This window comes from Nicotiana tabacum, chromosome 10, assembly GCF_000715075.1.
Source record: "Nicotiana tabacum cultivar K326 chromosome 10, ASM71507v2, whole genome shotgun sequence".
Classification (NCBI taxonomy): domain Eukaryota; kingdom Viridiplantae; phylum Streptophyta; class Magnoliopsida; order Solanales; family Solanaceae; genus Nicotiana; species Nicotiana tabacum.
The window spans coordinates 91,386,221-91,408,584 of NC_134089.1; the positions used below are offsets into that span (position 1 = coordinate 91,386,221).

Here is a 22,364-nt window from a genome sequence, read left to right on the forward strand (position 1 = left end):
GCGTTATATACGCACCACCACCTGATCAACTGGTATATGATGATGATGTTGCCCACAGTGGCTGAAATATGATTCAAACGGCATTATATACGCGTATATATGTGTGTGTGTGTGTGTGTGTGTGTGTGTGTGTGTGTGTGTGTGTGTGTGTGTGTATATATATATATATATATATATATATATATATATATATATATATATATATATATATATATATATATATATATGGGATATGGGAAAGGTTATGGCGTTATATACGCACCACCACCTGATCAGCTGGTATACGATGATGATTTTGCCCACAGTGGCCGATATGATATGATGGGATGCCCTCAGAGGCTGATGATGTTATGAAACATATACCTATGCACGACATGACATTCATACGCATATGCATGACGCTAAAAGTATTTCATGATTTACAGAGTTATTCAGACTTATAGGTTGAGTCAAGCACTTTATATTTCTTCCATGTTTGTTATGTACTTATTTATGTGCCTTACATACTCTGTACATTTTTCGTATTGATGTCCCTTTTGCCTGAGGACGCTGCGTTTCATGCATGCATGTCCCGATAGATAGGTCGAGAGCCCTCTATGTAGGCTATCAGCTCAGCGAAAGATGTTGGTGCGCTCCATTTGATTCGGAGTTGCTTGTTTGGATGGTATGATTTAAACATTTATTGTTTGGTATGGCAGGACTCTGTCCCGACCTTTATGACATTTATGTACTCTTAGAGGCTTGTAGACATATGTCGTGTACGTGAAAGATTGTACGGCCTTGTCGGCCTATTTATTAAGTTTATAAACAATCATGTTGGCCTATTAGGCCAGTATGTCACGTGTATATGATAATGTAATAAGAAAGATACGTTAAGTTGGTACTCAGTTGAGTAAGGTACCGGGTGCCCATCGCAGCCCATCCGTTTGGGTTGTGACAAAAGTGGTATCAGAGCAGTTCTGTCCTAGGGAGTCTACAAGTCGTGTCTAGTAGAGTCTTGTTTATGGGTGTGTCGTGCACCACACTTATAAGCAGGAGGCTACAAGGCATTTAGGATTGTCACTCTTTCTTCTTATTCTAGATCGTGTGGTAGAGCTCATTTATAAGAATTCAAATTCCAAAATTCTATTTTATTCGTAATAAGACGATATCTAAAGAAGGTTGGAAAGAGATATGGTTTTGGAAGAGCTGAGTCAAAGGACTTGGATTTTTGTATAATATCTACGATAAGTAAATGTGTGGTCTTTGGCAGATCATGGGTGTACTGAAAGGTGTAAGCTTCATGATAAGAAGACTTAAGGCAAGAATACCTATCCACCTTAATGGTGAAAGACAATGAGAGATTCAGAAGATAAATACAAGTTTCAACAAGCAAAAGAAGCAAGATGATGAAGAGTACGAGGTGCCTAGTTGATGAAGATTATTAGCATTACAGTTCCGACAGAAAAATATAAGCATTAAGAGTTACCCTCAAAAGTAACAAAGGTATGTACAATTGGTTGTACCCATCTCAGTTATGCCCTATGGGAGCTAACAGGTGCAGTTTAAGAAAATGACGGAACATCAAGACCTGGCTGGGGTTAGAGTAAACCAAAATGGTAAATGGATTGTTTTTTAGTTAACATTTCCAAAGGATATTGCAAGTGAGCTAGTAAATCTCCTTGTGAGACACACATATGATACACTTTAAAATAGTGCAGCTAGATATGAGTACTACAAAGACATGCACTATAAGCCTTGAAGGAATAAATATTACCTTAGTGTGGCTCCCGCCCCCAGTAAAGAAAGAATGTTAGTCAATTGAAAGAGCCAATGGATGGAGCAAGGGGAGCTAAAAGCAAAAGAATATTTTGTTCGAGTTTTCAGAGTAAAGAAGTAGACATAAATAATTAGCGGAAGATAAGAAGAGAGTTAGTGAAGCATTATGAGTAAGATATGATACATGAATGATAATGGTAGGAAAAAAATGAATGACAGTATTACAGAGTCTATATTCAAGTGGAGGAAAATACAAGAGGTGACAAGCCTTGAGGCAACAAGGGAGTATAGGCCATAAAGTTATATCCTCATTTCGAGAAACAAGTTTGTGACTCCAACACAACTACCAAAAAGAAGAGTTAAACCCAGAGTTATAGAAATCAGTATGGGCTGGTGAACAAGACAAACTAAACATGAATTAGGGGCTAAGTGATTTGATAATAGTCAGCATCATGAGAATTTCAGATTTGCGTTCTGGCAATGATAGAATAAACAACAAAAGAAGATTCATGAGGAATTCCGAGAATGGTCGTTCAGGAAGATGCTTCCCTATAGTAAGCAATGTGAGCAAATTTAATCTTAAGGGACTGTAGGTGCTAGTTACACTAAGTGCCACCCTCGCAAGTAAGAAATTTTGTTTTCTTGGTACATAGAGATTACCGCAAGGCGAGTAAGGGGCATTGATGATGTGAGAAGACGCCACGGATGAAGAGGTAAAACATCTATAGGTAGACCATCGTAGTGCTAAATCTTAGTACACCCCTAAAGGGGGGAATATGGAGTGATGTGGTATTAAGTCAGAATTAAGTGGTTCTAGTGACTACGGAGTGGTAAAGGAAGAATGTGATAAATGATAGAGGAATGAGATGGCACTTATCCTAATCTTACATATACGCTACGGTTTAAGAATATTGTGAAAGCACGATGTCAAGAAGAGGAAGTAAAGGTTCCTTCTCGAGCTGTTATTAATAAATAAGGAGCCAGTGCAAGATGTAAGTTAAGACAAAGGAAATAACTCAAGAAAGATTACGAGGAATATTGATATGAGAATGGGCCAATGAGTAGTTAGTAATTGGTCAGGAAGATCCCAGTTATAGCTAAACAAGAGGTTACAGACGAGTCATCAGATTGTGTAAGATAAATATAGTAGAGCCCAACATGGAGAATTCAGTCTCGAAGAATATCATTATAATACTTGAGATATATTCAAACAAGAGTTGGGGTAGCTAAAGGTACCGTATGAGTGTTATGGGGATAAAAGAAAGTGCCACTGGGAAGGCAGTCAAAATATCAGTTCAGAAGCAACCATACAAGCACAAGGGCATAGAAGTAAGCAACTACGGATGATTATAGGCAAGTAAGGACATCAAAAAGGTCCGTAATAAGCTCACAACTTTACAAGAGTCAAGAGTTCTCCCTTAATACTACAACGAAAGACTAGGTGAGGAGATAAGAAATAAGGCTTCAACCTAAGCACAACGACCTAAAGAGGAAATGATCATGTAACAACAATCTCGCAGCAACATTATAAGCACTCCAAAGGAAAGTGGCACCTACCGTGACTAATGAACAGGAAGTAAAATTGAAAGTAATATTCGAGATCATATGAGTCGCACAAAAACTCTAGCATGTGTGGGCACTAAGATAAGCTAAGTATGGACGCAACAAGGGGGTAGAAAGACCAGAAAAAGTAATAGCTTTCGTTTAAAGAAAGATAAGATGGAACGAAAGGAATTATTCGATCAATGATCCAGAGTTGGTTACGTTATGAACACACTTAACGGTTTGAAGTTTTATACATACAACATATACATCCATAGAAGGTTTTGGTATATGTTAAAAGAAAGAATTGAGTCCAAGTCATAGACAAAGGATTGAAGTGCTAAAGGATTGTATCATGAATATTCCATAAAGCCATGAACATCTAAAAGTAATAACTAACACCATGAGCCGCAGATCGGGAGATAGATTAAGCCTACCTAATGGTTGATCAGAGGAAAGAAGAAACTAAAGAGTTACATCAACTAAGTAAATCAGGAGTTTGATTATTGAACCCAGAAAATTATGGACATAGTGATTGAGAACATTGTAGAATCACTCTTAAAATCAGAGGTCCAGTTAGAAGAATACCGACCTCATAAGAAGTCAGTATAAAGATCTCCATTAATCCTGTAAAAAGGTGCAAGTATCATAATAGAAGTTTAAGTTGTGGATGTGAATTCCAACTATATGGAAAGAAGGTCATGAATGAGATAGAAAATGTAATGCGAGACTTTAAAGTAAGTAAGGTAAAGGTGAACAACGTGCGAAATACTCAAGTATAGAAGGATGAGAGTGGTCCATACTTCAGGTAAAAGACTAGAAGCACTAGGATTCAGTTTGCAGGAATGATAGCAGCATCGTTAGGGGCATACCTTCCAGCCTATGGCTTCTAAGTACCGAAAGGTCTAATTAGAGAGTAAAATAAAAGTTAGAGACAATGCGATGTCTTGCTTGATATTCTAGAAAAGCATAAGAAAATCGATCGCAAGCTAAAGTATGATAGAACGACAAGGTTTTAGAAAGACAAGAGTAAGGATGAGAAAGGGCAAGTGAGAATTTGACGAGAATGGATAAGTCCTCAGGATTAAGCCCATGAAAACAAGGGAGATAATGGTTTCTCTAAGTTATTGAAAGTTCAGTATGGCCTGAATAAACTCAAAGGAGTCTAAGATTAATAGCATTTAGAAAGAATGAAATACTGACCTGGTAATAAAATGACGGTATAATTGTGACAGATAAAGGATGATGTTTGGGCCTTCATTTGAATACTGATTTGAATAAAAGAAAAGAAAGAAGAGAATGAGAAAACATTTCGTTGGAGGCATGAAATTAGGATACCCCCATAAGGTGAATAACATTGAGATACTTATGAAATACGATTATGGAAATTACTTTAAATATTCCTCAATGCAACATAAGCCCTAGTGGCAATGTATTACGTAAGAAGTTTCAAGTCTTCAAGTGGAGGATTGTAGATCAACATTGAGGTGAATCAACAATGGATGGATACAAGTTACAAAGTATGACATAAGATTAGGCCATCCTTCTTAAGACGAACGGTAATGAGGGAGCATTAAAGGACTGAGATTTATACCTAAAGGATAAGCAACGAGAGTAAGCTGGGATTTGGTAGAAGACCTCAGCAACGATAAATTAAATAAGAGTTATGGCAGTAAATTCATACGGATGGCTAAACAGACCTATGCGATGGGATTTAGCAATATTTATGAATTCAACAAAGTACCGAATGAAGAACTTCAGTTTACTCATAGATGCCCAAAGGGACATCTTGTCAAGCTCTACATATGAAACCTAGAGATTGGGCACACTTACAAGGTCAAAATCGATTGGAAGGATTCCTACTACAAGTTGTGGTGTGAGAAGAAGGCTTAAGGGGGGAATGCCCTGGACTTTGGACTTATTCACAGAACATTCGCCTAGATGGCAAGGGAAGTTCTAAAGTATTCGGAAGATATAAGTTAAGAAAATGATAAGAGCAATAGTCAACATTCGAGGACGAATGTTCCAAAGGGGGGAATGATGTTACGCAATATTACGATGATGTTACGCCTTGCAGTATTACATTACGATGATGTTACGCTTCTCAGTATTAAGTTATTATATGTTGTACCCTGTAGTATTGTACATTGAATTTGTCGTAAGGTAATTGACATTAGTCCAAGTAAAAGATTATTTGGAGATTATAGGGATTATGCTATTTCACAAGTAATGAGTAAATTCGTGAAGGTGAAGGGGGAAGCAATTCAAAGAAAATGAATTTTCATCAAAGTTTGGAATTTTGGGGTAAAATATGGCCCGAGCTAAAATACCCGGCATTTATGGACTAGTGCCATACGAGGTACCACATGACCATAATAGTAAGGTGTATAAAGTGTGTTAAAAGTGAGTAGTATTTGAGTAACTTGAGATAATTCTTGATAATGTGGGTAATTGATTAATTATTGATTTAGTGGGAGATTAACCAAATTAATTAAAGGTCGTGGATAATTATTTAAGTAAGATTTTGATAATTATTAGGGGGGACAACAATCCACGTGGGATTATGAAGATATGACACCAAATTGCCAACTAATCTTATACTTAAGGAGGAGGTGGCACTATCCATGTGCACCTTATCTTATTTTCGATTCAAAGATTCTATTAAGGCTTCACTAAATTGACAAAGTGAAAGGCTTACGAGTTTGCAAACCTACAACAACAATACGGATGGAAAATTTTGACAAAGTGTGATGTATTAATTCATTTTGGGGGAAAGTTGAACAAGGACTTTATTGCTAAGCTACTATAATATCTTTTGCTAAAGGAGCAGAAAATTAATGTACAATGGCAAGATGAACAACGTGATATTAAGGGCAGACGCGTTTTCTATTAAAGGTAAGAAAGGATTAAGCTTTCTCTACTTCATTCTACCATCAATTTTACGTTTCTAATACCGATTCCCTATGGTTGTTAGCGGATCAAAGTTAGCTCGTAGTAATGCAAAAGGGAATTAAGTTTAAAAAAGGGAAACAAAAGTACACTCCATTATCAACGACCTTCTACAAGCTTGCCGCTAATCCGTTGTTGTTGCGTTATTGTCGTCTCTCGTAGATTAACATGTGTTGGAAGGGTTGTCGTTATGGTTACTAAAGAAGTCCAACAAAGGTATGTTAAGTCTATCTCTTCTTTCTTTTGGCATTTTCTATACGACACAAACAAAGCGTACAAATGCACAACTTCCATAAATGACTCTATTCATAGAAGTTTTAGAGATATCTATGTTCTTAAAGTTCCATGTGTCATAATATTTTATCATCTGTTCATGGGTCTCAAAAAAAATATGAAAGTTGAAAAGAGTTTGCTTTATGATATTACTCAAAGGCAAAATGGTCTTATGAAGCTTCGAAAGATTTTATTACGCATTTTTCATGCATTTCATACATGTACATTGACCCATGACCAGATGCATTATATATGCGTATATATGTAAATATATGTATATGGGATGTGGGAAAAGGTTACGGTGTTATATACGTACCACCACCTAATCAGCTGGTATATGATGATGATGTTGCCCACAATGCTTTCAGAGGCGTGATGATGTTATGGCGTTATATACGCGTATATATAAGTATATATATGGGATATGGGAAAAGTTATGGCGTTATATACGCACCACCACCTGATCAGCTGGTATACGTTGATGATTTTGCCCACAGTGACCGAGATGATATGATGGGATGCCCTCAGAGGCTGATGATGTTATGAGACATGTACCTATGCATGACATGACATTCATACGCATATGCATGACGCTAAAAGTATTTCATGATTTACAGAGTTATTCAGACTTATAGGTTGAGTCAAGTACTCTATATTTCTTCCATGTCTGTTATGTACTTATTTATGTGCCTTACATACTCGGTACATTTTTCGTACTGACATCCCTTTTGCCTGGGGACGCTGCGTTTCATGCCCGCATGTCCCGATAGACAGGTCGAGAGCCCTCCAAGTAGGTTATCAGCTCAGGAAATATGTTGGTGCGCTCCATTTATTTTGGAGTTGCTTGTTTGGATGGTATGATTTAAACGTGTATTGTTTGGTATGGCGGGACTCTGTCCCGACCTTTATGATATTTATGTATCTTAGAGGCTTATAGACATATGTCGTGTAAGTGAAAGATTGTACGGCCTTGTCGGCCTATGTATTGAGTTTATAAATAATCATGTTGGCCTATTAGGCCCGTATGTCACGTGTATATGATAATGTAATAAGAAAGATACGTTACGTTGGTACTCGGTTGAGTAAGGTACCGGGTGCCCGGAGCAATTAAGTCTGATTGACGAGAAAATACTGACGGCAGTATGTCATGGTCAGTTGTATCAAAAGAGAATGGCAAGAGCATACAACAAGAAGGTATGTCCCCGATAATTTGAAATGGGTCAGCAAGTATTGAAATGCATCCTTCCACATCAGGCTGAAGCTAAAGGCAAGTTTGCCCCAAATTGGCAGAGGTCGTTCGTTGTAACAAGAGTGTTGTCCAATGGTGCTTTGTATTTAACAGATATAGAAGGCAAATGTGTAGATATGGCTATCAATTCTGATGCAGTCAAAAGATATTATGTATGATTTCTTTGGTTTGTCTAATTGTGTTGTTTGTACTTGGCATGTTGTGAAGATTGGAATGACGAAGGCATTTTATTCTGCTATCTAAACACTCTATCATTTGTTACCCCTTTTGAGCCTTATTTATTTTCTTTCATATCTCTCTTTTGGAATCAGAGGCAGAGTATAGAAGCACAGGTACATAAAATATGAATAAAAAGAGAAAGAAAGAAAGAAAAGGGAAAAAAAGGAAAAAAAAAAGAAAAGTAAAAAGGTAGAGCAAAAGAAAATAAAATAAAAGAAAATAAAAGAAAAGAAAGAAAAGTAACAAAAACAAAGCAATTCCTAGACTTGAACTACGTTAGACCTGATTCCTTTTAAGGATACGTAGACAGCCTCACGGCTCGGTCCCATCAAAATAAAAATTCAAAATTCCCCAAGCAAAGAAACTGGGGTAGAAGTTGTGGTTTTGTAAGAGATCTTATTCCAAAAGTTGTAATGCAGAGCCCTTTTAAGCTGTTTTGAGCCTTTATGATATCCTTTCTTTCTAACCCTATCCAAAAGCCTACATTACAGTCTGAAGAAAGACCTTCCGATCAATCTTTGAGAATGCCAAATCAAGCGAGTTATAGGTATGATTCACAGGGCAACACTCCGTTCTACACAAGGAAAAATAAATAAATGAGAGAGTCTTATAGGTGAAAACCCTCACGGGCACCGTAAGACGATAGAAAGTTGAGAGAAAACTAAAATGAGAGTCTTATTGGTGAAAAACCTTGCGGGCACCGTAAGGCGACAATGAGTCGAGAGATGAACAAATGAGAGAGGTTTGTTAATGAAAACCCATCAGGGCACTACAAGCCCAATGAGGATCGTGACTTTGCAGAGAGATTGGATTATGGAAAAACCCCGGCATAAAGTATGAAGACTGAAAGGTGATTGGTTGAATGAATTAGGCTGATTAATCCGAAATGCATGTCATGATCATTGGTGCCAGCTGCCTCACTCAAATAAGTCTCTTTTTCATTCTTCCTCAAACAGTCATCTTTGTTTCAAATGTTCTTCTTTCCTAATTCTCGAAGTCGCTTAATTTCATTTTCTTTTGGGTCTACTTCTATAAGTTGTTTCCAGTGTTAGCCTTGTTAAGCAAGCAAGAAAGTATTTCAAAGCTTATTACCAACTTTCAATTGCACGAAGCAAAGTGCGGCCAAAGCATACCAGGAATAGCATGATGCAAAATGAGAAATAAGGTGTTAGTGGGAGTTCAATTGGTCAAGTGGTTTCGTAAACTTTGAGGAAATACAGAGGCTCAAATGGGGAGGACAGAAATGCAAAACAGCAGGATGAGCGTGAGGTGCTCGGGTCATTCAGGGTTCTGTGGTTGAGGTTCGATCAGAAGGTCAAACAATTCTTTGCCAGTCCAAGGCAGCTAATTGAAATAAAGCATGACAGTGGAAAGGTCACCTTCAGCAAGAATGCCGCAAACTAACCACCACATTTTCAAACTGATAAGATTTTCTTTTGATTGAAACAGGGGTAGGAAATTTCATTGTTTTGGAGGAACCCTCTGTGGAGAAAGCATGCGCCAGATAGGTTCAACCATAAGTTTTCAGGACCCTCTTGGATAATGGGACTTAGTTTTAAGACCTTCATTAGATAATGAGATTTAGCATAAGTTTCACTTTTAGAAAGTCGAATTTAGCTCTGAAGTTTTCACTCTTAAGATGAGATTTAATTCCAATTTTCAGGGCCCTCCTGGATAATGGGATTTAGCTGTTGAGTTCTTATAGCTTTTTTGATAACAAGATTCGATTAACACTCACAGATGTTCCCGATACCAAACTGGGGAAGAAAAATTTCTTTTGTTTTGTCTGTTTTGTTTTAATGGCAGGCGCCCACCTGGAGAACAAGGGAATGCAGTTCAAGTTTTGGCAGCAGGCGCCCACCTGGAGAATAAGGGAATTCATTTCAAGTATCGGCAGCAGGCGCCCACCTGGAGAACAAGGGAATTCAGTTCAAGTATCGGCAACAGGCGCCCACCTGGAGAACAAGGGAATTCAGTTCAAGTATCGGCAGCAGGCGCCCACCTGGAGAACAAGAGAATTCATTTCAAGTATCGGCAGCAGGCACCCACCTGGAGAACAAGGGAATTCATTTCAAGTATCGGTTTCAGGCACCCACCTGGAGAACAAGGGAATTCATTTCGCGTATCGGCATCAGGCGCCCACCTGGAGAAAAAGGAATTCATTTCAAGTATCGGCATCAGGCGCCCACCTAGAAAACAAGGGAATTCATTTCAAGTTTCAGCATCAGGCACCCACCTGGAGAACAAGGGAATACATTTTAAGTTTTGGCATCAGACGCCCACTTGGATACAAGGGAATACATTTCAAGTTGAATCATCAGGCGCCCACCTGGAAAACAAGGGAATTCATTTCAAAGTTGAAGCATGAGGTGCCCACCTGGAAAACAAGGGAATTCATTTCAAGTTGACGCATCAGGCGCCCACCTGGAAAACAGGGGAATTCATTTCAAGTTGATGCATCAGGCGCCCACCTGGAAAACAAAGGAATTTATTTCAAGTTGAAGCATCAAGTGCTTACCTGGAAAACAAGGGAATTTGTTTCAAGTTTTTAGTCAGTAACATGCACCAACCTGGAGAACAAGGGAATTTATTCGAGTTTTAAGTCAGTTGGAGGCACCCACCTGGAGAATAAGGGAATTATTTTCGGGATTATTTCAAGTTTCAAGTTAGTAGCAGGCGCCTACCTGGAGAACAAGGAAAGTCATTTTAGAATACAATTCAAGTTAGAAGCAGCATAAGCTCACAGTAAGAAGGCGAGTCAATAGTCCAAGATGACCAATAGAAGTAATATCAATCCGGAATAAAAGAAAGGAAAGAAGAAGTGAATCCAAAATGCAGAAGCAGAAGCAGAAAAAATATGTGAATTGCTCAAGACGTGGTTGATGTCACGAGCGCTACATGTCCGATCTTGATCCGAAAAGGCTGAAGAAGAATGAACTAGTCCCTGCAGCTAGCAAGCGTCAAGGTTCAAATTTGAAGTCTGCATGAAGAACCATTCAAGACTCAAGATCAAGCTTTAGAAGACTTATAGATAGGAATCTTGTAACTCATTGTTGACAGGCTTAGTTAGTCTTTTTCATTTTTTGATTTTGATGTAATAACAGAACCGCGGACCGGAACCTCGACGGAACGACATCTCAATCGCCTCTCCACCTCGGTATACTCCATCATTGTGCCTACTTCTGAACTACATGTGGCCCGATTCATTTATAGCCAAGGATATGTAGGCGGCTCAGATACTAGGGCTCGGTAACATTCTCCCTTCTTTAGTTTTTGGTCTCTCTAAATAAGGGTCGGGTCAAAAGACCTGTCTCGTCATTCTTTATCTGAAAGCTCTTCGCGTTTCCAGTCAAAGAGGGATAGTTGTAGATATGTAATTTTAGACCCTCCCCAAGATTTTACGCATTTTAGTTTAGGATTAGTATCGCTATTCTAAATAGTTTTGACTCTTTTACTTTATTTTATCACAAAACTAAAATTACAAAAATAGTTTCTTTTATTTAGCTAATCAATATTCTATTTATTTACGTTCAGTTTACCTACCTTTCATAAAATTCAAAAGTACAAAAATAGTTCCACTTTGTTTTCAGAAATATTATTTTTATTTTGCAATGATTTTAATCTAATTCCATTTTTATCTTTTAGTATGATATTTGAAAAATACCAAAAATAGGTTTGTTTTAACGGTTAGTTTTATTTTAATAGTTATTTTCTTAAGTAAAATTAATTAGTATTTTTAATAGTTTATCTTGTTTGCTATATTATCTTTACATACAAAAAAAGGGAGGAGGGAATAGAATTAATTTTTGGACTAATTTTTGTCTTGATTTTCGCCCATTAGCCCATTAACTCAAAAGTTCAAACCTAGACACCCCTTCAACATAATACACAAGAAAAACCAAAAAACTAGAAGGACCCCTAAGAGATATAGCAGCCGTTCTCCTTCATCTTCTCCAGACCCAAGATCACCAGCCTTTAACTCAAAAAAAAATACATACACATACACACGACCTAACTCCCTCTTTCAGAAAAGATCTGCCACCACAGCCTTCTCCTCATCCAAGACAACCCCCAAACATCAGCTTTGAATCACCCCAAGACTGCCATAGAACGTCCAGCCATGGACGCCATTAAAGTAGCCAAATCGTCACCGAAAATCATCGCCTAGAACCTCGGCCAACAACCATGAAACCTGCCTGAAATCTCCATGAAACAGTCCGATTTCCTCACCTGAAGTCACCGTTCGAAAGCTCCAGTCGTCGATTCCGGTTGGAGTCGCCGGCAAAGTTCTCCATGCCCGGTCCGGCTTGTTCGAGTTCTATCGTCGAGATTACATTGTTGTATTCAACTTCATGTATATAAAAGGCCCGTCATTTTGATCTAGTTCACATGTTGTCGTCAATCCCTGGTTGGTTTACTTTATTTGTTATTTGAGTTAATGTATAATCTATCCTCACCCTCTTTGTATTTTTGTCCCGTTTTCCTTCACTGTTATTGCCTTGCTATGCTTTATTAGAGATAGATAATAGTAGTATTTCTTCGTAAAGAATCCTTATGCTTGAAAAGTTTTAGTGATTTGGGAGTTGTTTATGTTGCATGTTGGTAGAGATACTTGTTGTCATCGAATTCCCTTGGTATCATAGATTTCAAAGCTCAAGGATTTCGAATAGTAATAGGGAGGAGAGTACATATTCTTTCACTAAAATTATTTCTGCTGCTAAATTTGCTGCATTCTATCTCAAATTTTGAATCTTTTGTTTCCTACTTGATATCCAGTGCACAAGGATTATTTTGAAAAAATACACATTTCTTCTATTTTTACACTTTCTAAATATGTTGAGTGGTAACAATAAATACATAGATATTAAATATATATTTTTCATGTAAAAAGTACACATAATTTGGATTGTTAGATAAGAATTAATATGCCATTAGAACTAGTATTGCCGTAGGCCCTACCACGTTCCTTCCATAAATAGTTCTTAGATAATTCTCATCGTGAGATGCTTTAGGTGTGCTCTTAATTAATTAAATTATCGTGATTGTGTACTCGTTCGCGTGACATAGTTATGATTCTTTTAAAATTAAAATCAAGGTATGCATTCGCGCAACCTTAGGCGAAACGGTCTTAATAATAATAAAATATTTTTTGAATTGTGTACACATTCGCATGATATGAGTACGATTTTTAAAATGAATATCCGTATAAAGGCTTTTAGGCGCGATTTTTGTTGTTGTTATCATGATTACGTTCCTTTCAAATAAATTCAAAGTATGCGTGCAACTTTGACCAAACCTTTTCTTGAATAAATTAAGTGTTAGGAATTGTGGACACATACGCGTGATATGATTCTTGACGCACCGAACGAAATGAGTACACCTACGCATGATTCGTTTTAAGACAACTCCATAATTATGAATAAATCAAGTAATTAAAAGTGGTTAAGGGGATAAATGCACATAGGCTCTAAAATAAGTGATTAGACAATTTAATAAGCTAGATATGATCAAAGCGATCGTGCTAAAACCACGGAACCCGGGAATACCTAACACTTTATCCCGGGTTAATAGAATTCCTTACCCGGTCTTCTGTGTTTGCAGACCATAAATAAAGTCAAACTTCTTCGATTCGAGATTTTAAACCGGTGACTTGGGATACCATAAATTATCCCAAGTGGTGACTCTGAATTTGAATAAATAATCGCGTTTCGATTATTGTCACTTTAATTAGAAAAAACTCCCTTATATCCCTTTCAGGGTAGAAAAAGAAGGTGTGACAAATAGGACCATACTAAGCTGAAAGGCATCAAAGACACATATGAGCAAATAATTCCAGAAAGCAAAATTTAACAGTGACAAGATAGGATATCATAAGCTAGCAAACTACTGCAAACAGTGTTTCAAAGTAGAACCAACTTAAAGAACTTCAGATGACAACCTAGCTGAATCATAGACAAGAATAAGGTGGAGCACAGTCTTCGTATGAGTATTTTAACATGAAAGACTAGCATAGCAACATACTAGTAGCACAGTTTGGCGAACATACTTAGCTGAACATGAAACTTAACATGATGGACATTAATTGTGGCACAAAGATTCTAAAGAACTCATAGCAGATAAAAGAACATGTCAAATCTAGGCTAACAGGACAAGCAAACATTAGGATTCATGTGAGTCAACCATTAATGAGGGAAAGCTATACATTGATATTTATCCTAGAAGCAATGCTAAAGAGTGCAGAATTGACAAGTCAAGGAACACAATCATCAGAGTTACAAATAGCAGACAAACATGCTTGGCTATATATTAAGACAGTGCTATAAAATGGGAGAGTCAAAGATCAGTTTGCAGGAAGTAGTAGATTACACATAAAGGATTTAGCAGGAAGAGATTCATAAAGCAGATTATGAGCAAGAAGTTTCCATAAAAAGTCCCGTAAATCTAGGGCATGAATGTGAACTCACAACAGGAAAAGGACACAACATTCAAGGCTAACATAAGCACAACGAAGCCTATCAAGTTCGATAACAGAGAACATGGAACAACAAAATATCATTGAGACAATAGAATTACAGTAAAGCATACAACAATACAATACTAGGAGTTCACAAATAGCAAAGAAACATAGGTCATGCTTGTCTATAGAAGTTCAAACAGTGTTGGCATGCAGAATACATAAACACGAATAAGTAGGGGAGTAACAATTAAGGATGTAAAGGGTCGAGAACACTAACCAGTTACAAAGATAAAAGAGCAAAAGAGTGAATAACTTAGAATCTCAGCAGTGACAACAATTGAAAGAAAATAGTGAGAACCCTAGATTCTAGTGCGTCAGAGGTCACAGGAGCTTCAATGAGCCCCGAGTAGTTCTCGCACTAGGGAGGTTGATAGAGAAGGTTACAGTGGCCTTGGATTTCAGCCAGCCACAATCAAGAAGGCAGAAGTAGTACAAAAGGTGTGAAAGTGAGAGGATAACAGTAGTCGTTCCGGTCTGTTATTAGGGGAATTAGGGGAGGGTTTTTTATAGTAGTTTAATCAAAACGAGTAAATAAGGAAAGAAATTAATAAAGCATAAACAAGGAAAAAAAATATACATGCTATCAGTAAAGTAACCGATAAGGAAAGAAATCGAATTCCAAACCCTAGTTAGGGTTCAATGTTTGAAATCGGCCAACTGTGTGAGGAATCAGGCTCGTCTTCATGTATGTGGAAGAAATACTATCCAAATATCAAAGATTGAGGTCGATCCAGTCCGATCTAGGAGACGGTACTTGCCAAAATTGGGCAAGTACCTAGGTAATACCACGACGCGTGACCAGTAGCGAAGGAACATAGATATGGTAAGCAAATAATGGAGGAATTCCAATATCAACAGGATTAGTAGAGGGATTTAAGAGGGAAGCCCTAGGGTTCTTCAGAGAGAAGAAGAGGATGGGAGAACACAAAGGTGGCTGAACGGGGAAAATTAGGGATGAAGGATATAAGGAAATGGGTTGGTTTATTATATTCCATTGATCATTTGAGATCAACGGTCAAGATCAAAGGGAAACGGGGAGGGTTGTTCGAATGGGTCCGATCAGGTTTGTTAAAAGGTCATTTGGTCTGGGCTGTGAGGGAGTGGGCTAGGTGTTTTGCGCCTGATTTTTTGTCCGGAATTGACTCTAAATTGGGCTACAAATTAAATACGCAAAATTCATAAAAAATAAATTATAGAAAATGATTAATAAATAATAAAAATATTATTTATTCTGTAAAATGCTTGAACATAATAATTGCTTATTAAAAAAATATAAAATGCTATTTTAACGTGAATAAAATAATAAACGTAATTATTTATAGAATATAGACTATTATTGTAGATAAAATAGGAAAAATACAAATATAATTATGTAAAAAAGAGATGAAAATATTATAAAATATATGTATTTATAAAATTATAAATTTGAATGATTAAATCACCTTAAAATAGTTTAATGGGATAATTAATAAATATTGAACAAATTAAATACAAGAAAATCAATTTTAAATCTTTAAAAATTATAGAAAGTTATAGAAAATACTTGTGTGACCATTATAAATTAGGTAATAGTGCAAAATAATATTTTGAAAGTATATAGAATATTTTATAAAATATGAAGGCAAAATTGGGTATCAATAGGTGGAGGTGGGGGTGGTACGGGCACGCTGTCTTGTTGACACAGGCCTCGACGATTCAGTTGTGGTACTTGAAATATCTCATCGAGTTGTTTCTCCTCGCTGTTCAAGTCCCCCAATGTCATATTTTCGAGCTCATTGTTCTCCATTTTGTACCTACAATTTCTTCAAAAAGTTAGTAGCACGGAAGGGAAAGAAGATGTTTCAGGAACACACTCAAATATATAGCTAACACCGTTAAAACTCTCCGAAAACAGCACCAAAGTTATTCCACATCCAATCTGCATTTAATAGTGAGTGGAAAGAGTTGTTGGAAGAATAGTACACAACAAGAGCCGAGGTCAATTTCCTCAGGGAGTTTAATAGGGGTGTTAAGGTGTACACACGATGAGAGTAAATGAAATAGCTCAATTGCTCTTCCAAACAAGGGGTTTTGTTTTCTACTTTTAAAATTAACACTAACAATTGTAAACTAATGAGAAGAAACTAGAAAGCAAGTAATTTTTTTTTGGTTGTTTTTATCAAATGGGTAAAAGCCTATGGATGTAACCTTCCCCTAGGTGTTAGTCTAATGGGTAAATCATGCTAATGCTTGTTTTAGTAATCGGGGTATATTATAACTCTCAACTCTAAATTACCCACTCAATACATCTCGGTTATAGAGTGATTTTGTCAAAATTGGCTTTCTCAAGCCCAGTTGGATATCAATTTAAATAGTTGATATGAGCTCAAGTCAGATTTTTCATATCTCTACTTCAACCCCTTTAATTAGACTAACCAAAACCTTAAGTAGCCCAATTTCTTGTTAGCCATGTTTTCCTAGACTAAGTCCCTCTTTCTCAAGTAAGAGCAAGTCAAATATACATGAATCAATATTTACAACCATTTATTCTAGAAATAATGCATGAACAAGGCTAAATAACAAACACTCATCACAAACAATCAATAAAATAATCACCCATAAGGTTTATACATTAGGGTTGGGTCACAACCCTAGAGAAAATCTAGATACTCATAGTAGAAATTGAAGAAAACAAAGAAGAAGAATTAATTAAAGCCATAAACTAAGATTAAATTAATAAATCTAATTTTTCTTCACCCAAAATAATCACTATTTTCCCAAAAATAGTAAAATATAACCGCTACTATTCAAAATAATACAAAACATGACCTAAAAATTATTTTTCCTCTATTTATAGTGGCCCAAAATTCACTAACAAAAATTTCCTTCAGGAGGCTCTGCGGCTGCACAATTCCATGTGAGGTCCACACTTTTCTTGGCTTCAACAAGTGTAGAGATTCTGCAACAGCATAATTCCATCTGTGGCTGCACTTTAGCTTCTACGGCTGCACTTTTGGCAAGGATTCACACTTGGTCGGTTTGCACATTCTCTGAACTTTTTAAATTCTTGTCAGTGCGACCATATTTTTCCGCATATTTAGTATGCAGACCGTACTTCTCCAAAAATCCTCTGAGCTTTAGGTACCAAATCTGCGGTTGCAGAGGTATTTTTGCGAACCGCACTTTGGCATGTTGCACTCCTTCTTGCCTTTTTGAGTTGGACCACTTCTTTTTAAGTTAGAATTCTTTATTGAAGTCTAATTTTCCAACATGCCTGCAATTTTTATAATTTCATTAGTTTTGGAAACAAAAATTAATACTTTCGGACTAAAACTATAGCAAGAAGGTACTAATAAGTGGTTAAGATCCTTATCACGGAGTCCTCCTGAATGGAAATTTGAATGAGGGCTGCTATCTTGGAGTTGGCGAATAGAACTCTTCATACTATGTGTGATAATTTTCTATCAGTGACTAAAGCTAAGGAGGTCAGGCTTGAGGATATAATAGGAGAGTTGGATAAGGAGAACTCCGAGCTGCTCGAGCGAGTTTTTGATGTTGAGGCCGAGAATGCCCGATTGCTTGAACGGACCTCCACATCCCACGCCTCTGAGTTTCCAGTTGTTCCCCAGAAGAAATATAAAGAATGGATCCTCGCCGAAGCCAGAGTAGACGTGATTCATGACTTGAACCGGACGTGCTTTGTCTTTGAAACGGCCATTGAGGAGGCTCGAATTAAAGCTCATGAGGCCCAGCTCGAGGCTATGGTCCTGCACACCTCAGCCTGACTCCGTGGAAGGTGATGAGGGAGGTCTAGACCAGCACGGGGATAATGCTTGGTATGATTCTGCTTATGGTTGAACTGAGGAAGGAGGGGATGGTTGAGATCAAGGTGGCGATGGTCAATGAATTTTTTGTCTTTTGGTTTTTTCAACTTTTGTACTATTCCTTTTGTTGGCATTTTTGAACGTCTTTGTAAAAACCTTTCTATGAATACAAAGTGTATTTTGGTTTCATGTGTACCTTTTTGTCTTTGTACATTCTTGTTTTCATACTTATGTTTTGATTTTGTGCTTTCTTCATTGTTATCTTCTATTCGGGTTTAAGTCGAGGGCCGATAAGTGTTGCTCGAACAGGTCAAACATAGCGTTGAGTTAGGTTGAAGCCGAGGACTAATAGGAGTTGTTCGATCTGGTCGAACTTAGCGTCCATTAAGTCATGGCTTAAGGCCAATAGGTGTTGTTTGAGCTGGTCCAACTTACCTTTCATTAAGTCATAGCCGAGAGCCGATAGGTGTTGTTCGAGCTGGCTGAACATACCCTTTTTTTAAGTTTTAGCCAGGGGTCGATAGGAGTTGTTCGAGATGGTCGAACTTACCTTTAATTAAGTCATGTCCGAGGGCCGGCATGAGTTGTTCGAGCTGGTCAAACGTACCTTTTCATTCAAGTCGTGGTTGAGGGCCGATAGGTGTTGTTCGAGCTGGTTAAACGTACCTTTTCATTTAAGTTGTGATCGAGGGCTGATAGGAGTTATTCAAGCTGGTCGAACATACCTTTTCGTTTAAGTCGTGGCCGACGGCTGATAGGAGTTGTTCGAGATGGTCTAACGTACCTTTTTAGGAGAGCAGTTTCAATGAACTTGTATCTTATTTACTTCAATATCATTGCTTTAACTACATTATTTTGCCCTGAGATAATTTTTGGAGAAAATTATAAGTTTCGGGTGCCGGCTGGCATCCCAGTCCCACTATATCTAGTCCCTTCATTGTTCATCTTGAGAAATCGGGCAACGAAAAGTATGTCTTCTCTCGCGTACTCCAACTCTAAGTGTCCCACTCGTCATCTCGTTGAAACCCTCCTCGAGAATACCCTATTGGGACAAAACTCAAGTGAGGAATGAAATATTATGACTTATAGGGAATTTCTTATTTTTCAGAAGTTAAAGTATTTGAGGTGGCTAATATTCCAGTCGTTTGGTAGGAGCTTTCCTTCCATAGTTTCCAGTTGGCATGAACCCTTGTCTAGTTTTCCTATGATTTTGTATGGTCTGTCCTAGTTGGTTCCTAATTTCCCCTCTCGTGGATCTCTGCTTGCTTGGGTCTTGGCTTTGAGCATGTAGTCCCCGATCTTGAGTAATCATACATTTACCTTTCTATTGTAGTAGCGTTCTACTTGCTATTTCTGTGCGACCATTCTTATGTATGCCATATCTCATCGCTCTTCAATTTCGTTGAGGTCTTGTCTCATATTCTCGTCATTGTCGGTGCCACTTTTATGGGAGTACCTTAGGCTAGGTCTTCGACTTTGAATGGTATGACCGCTTCTGTCCCATAGACCAGAGAGTAAGGTGTTTTACCTATGCTCGTTTTTGGGGTTGTTCTTTGCAACCATAATACTTCTGGGAGCATTTCTTTCCACAGTCCCTTGGCCTTCTTGAGTTTCTGTTTCATGATGTTTAAGATAGAATTGTTGGAGAACTCTGCCTGCCCGTTACCGGCCGGGTGGTAAGGAGTTGAAAGTATCCTTTTGATGCGCCATTTTTAAGAAACCCCGTGTTTTTTCTTCCCGTGAATTGGGGCTCGTTGTCACAACTTATCTCTCTAGGAAGGCCGAATCAGCAGATGTTGTTTTTCCATATGAAGGCGATTACCTCTTGCTCGCGAACTTGGGTGAATGCTCCTGCTTCCACCCACTTAGAAAAATAGTCAGTTAACAAAAAAGGAATTTTACATTACCTCATCCTGGCAAAATTGGTCCCATGATATCCTCTCCTCATTTAATAAATGGACATGGAGAGGTGACAGAGTGGAGGCGTTCACCTGCTTGATGGATTATTGGGGCATTTTTTTTCCACTGCTTGCATTTATTCACAAATTCTAGGGTGTCTTTCTTCATGGTGGGCCAATAATATCCAGCCCATATGAGGCACCTGACAAGTGCTCGGTCACCAAAGTGACTACCGCTATGAACTTCATGAACTTCCTCAAGAACGCACTGGGTTTGTTTCGAGCCTAAGCATTTTTCTAAGTGGCCATTGTACATTATCATATACAAGTCACTGTGAAGGAGGTTGTACCTAGAAGTTTGCATTCTCAGCTTTTTGGCTTACTTTTTGTCATTTGGGAGGGTGTCGTCCTGCAAATAGTTTATAATACAATTGCGTCAGTCCCAAGTTAAGTTTACACAATTTACCTCGATGTGGTCTAAAGTTGAACTGAGGAGATGAACTATGTTCTTATCCTCGAGGGTTATACTTTTGGTGGCGGCGACCAATTTAGCTAGGTCATCTGATTCGACGTTTTGAGTTTGTGGAATTTGTTGGACTGTCATTCGTTGAAATTGGGCAGTAATTTGCAAATCTCGGTCTGATACTTCTGCTATGCTCTCTGATTTGGAAAGTCCAAGTAACTTGGTTGACGACGAGTTGAGAATTGCACCGTAGGTTTAATCACTTCACCCCATATTCGAGTTCTAGCCTCAATCCTGCAATTGCGGCCTCATACTCAGCCTCGTTGTTAGCCATATCTGGGCATTTTATAGATTGGTGAACTATTTTGCCGGTGGGAACCTCGAGCACAACTCCTAGTTCGGACCTGCAAGCATTGGATGTGCCATTGTTGTGTAGGACCTAAAGGTCTTATGTTTGGAGAGAAGCTTGAGTGGCTTCTTTCTTAGCCTCAAGCATTACTTTTGTGCTAAAGTCTATGACGAAGTCAACGAGCACTTGTGACTTTATTGTTGTGCGAGGCTGATAAGTGATGCCCTGCTCACTTAATTCGATTTCCTACTTAGTGAGCCTCCTCGATAGCTCAGGTTTGTGCAATATGTTTCATAAAGGAAATGTGGTGATGAACGAGATTAGGTGGCACTTGAAGTATGGCCTAAGCTTTCGTGAAGCTACGACCAGGGCCAGGGCTAAGTTCTCAAGGTAAGGATACCTCATCTCGGTGTCAATAAATATTTTACTGATATAATAAATTGGAGATTGCGTACCTTTGTCTTCTCGAACCAGGACTGCACTTACTACTTCTTCTGAAATGGCAAGGTAAACGAGGAGACACTCCCCGAGCTCTAGCTTTGAGAGTAAGTTTGATGATTACAAGTATTCCTTAAGTTCTTTCAATGCTCATATGTATTCGGGCATCCACTTGAGGCCATTATCCTTCTTGAGGACGTTAAAAAACATGTGACACCTATTGAATGACCACGAGATGAATCTGGATAATAGCCCCTGCGTTCTTCAACCCAAATGGCATGACCCTATAAAAATACGTCCCCATGTGAGTGATGAATGTAGTTTTCTCTTGGTCATCTTCCTCCATGAGCATTTGGTTGTAGCCTGAGTAGGCATACAGAAAACTCAATAGCTCATGTCTTGCTATTGTATCGATGAGTTGGTCGATATGTGGCAGTGGGACTGAAACCTTTGGGCATGCTTTGTTCAGTTCGGTGAAGTCCACACACATCCTCCATTTCCCATTCTTACTTTTGATCATTATCACATTGGCAATCCATTTAGGGTACTTTGGCTCCCTAATATAGCAGTTGCCTAATAACTTTTCTACTTTTTCATGGACGACCTCGTTGATTGTGGGGTTGAACTTTCGTCGAAACTGCCTTACTAGGGGATAGTAGGGGTCGATGTTCAGTCTGTGCATGGCTATGTCCTTGTTGATACCGGACATATCTACATAGCTAAAGGCAAATAAATCTGCATTAGCTATTAAGAATTTACTAAATTTACCCGGGTCCTGGAGTTTACAGTCGATGTAGGCTTTTTTGCTGGGGTTGATGTGATCTAGATGGACGGGATCGAGGTCTTCTATGGTCGATCTTGAAGCTTTGACCATTTCCATGTCTATAATGATATCTTTGGCTTCGA

At 38.1% G+C, this 22,364-nt stretch overlaps 1 long non-coding RNA gene across 1 annotated transcript; it reads left to right on the forward strand.

Moving 5' to 3' along the window:
• The first annotated feature begins 825 nt into the window (after positions 1 to 825).
• LOC142164707 (uncharacterized) lies at positions 826 to 7,462 on the forward strand. Its single transcript, XR_012695634.1, has 3 exons — positions 826 to 6,195; positions 6,275 to 6,465; positions 7,293 to 7,462. It is a non-coding gene; the product is annotated as an uncharacterized LOC142164707 (long non-coding RNA).
• The last annotated feature ends 14,902 nt before the right edge of the window (positions 7,463 to 22,364 follow it).